Genomic DNA, 629 nt, shown 5'->3' with positions numbered 1-629 from the left:
TTCCAAATTTATAGAAATGGAGGAGGAATGGCAGAGAAAAAAAATATTCCAAAGAGAAAAAGGAAATATTGCAAGGCAACCGAAATGGAAGAAGAATGGCAGAGAAAAAAAATAATCCAAAGAGAAATGGCAAAGAGAAAAAGGAAGTATTGCAAGGCAACAGAAATGGAAGAGGAATGGCAGAGAGGGAGAAGGAATATTCCAAAATAGGAGAAATGAAACAGGGTAAAGAAAGGATAGGAATGGAATATCCCCAAAGTGAAAGTGCAAGCGCTACAACACAGACATAGATTGGTGTTTTTTGTCTGTTTTATCTGTGTGTTTTTTGGCTGTTTTGTCTGTTTTGTTTGTGTTTTTTTTGTCTGTTTTGTATGTGTGTTTTTTGTCTGTTTTGTCTGTGTGTGTGTTTTTTGGCAGTTTTGTCTGTAGTCAGCACAACGAGCAGGTAGGGTACATGTAAACAAACAGCCCGCGTTGTTGAATGGCCGAGGTGAGTGTCGTTATCTTCGTCCAGCAGGTGGTATTTTGCGGGTATTTTTGACACGAACTCTTTCTTTCGGGAGGTTTTCTGGATATTTAACTACTGAATAAGCTGTTTGGTTGTGAAGTGCGAAAGGATGGTCGTATGA

This window comes from Penaeus monodon, chromosome 34 (genome assembly GCF_015228065.2).
Source record: "Penaeus monodon isolate SGIC_2016 chromosome 34, NSTDA_Pmon_1, whole genome shotgun sequence".
Taxonomy (NCBI): domain Eukaryota; kingdom Metazoa; phylum Arthropoda; class Malacostraca; order Decapoda; family Penaeidae; genus Penaeus; species Penaeus monodon.
This window is presented reverse-complemented; position numbering follows the sequence as displayed.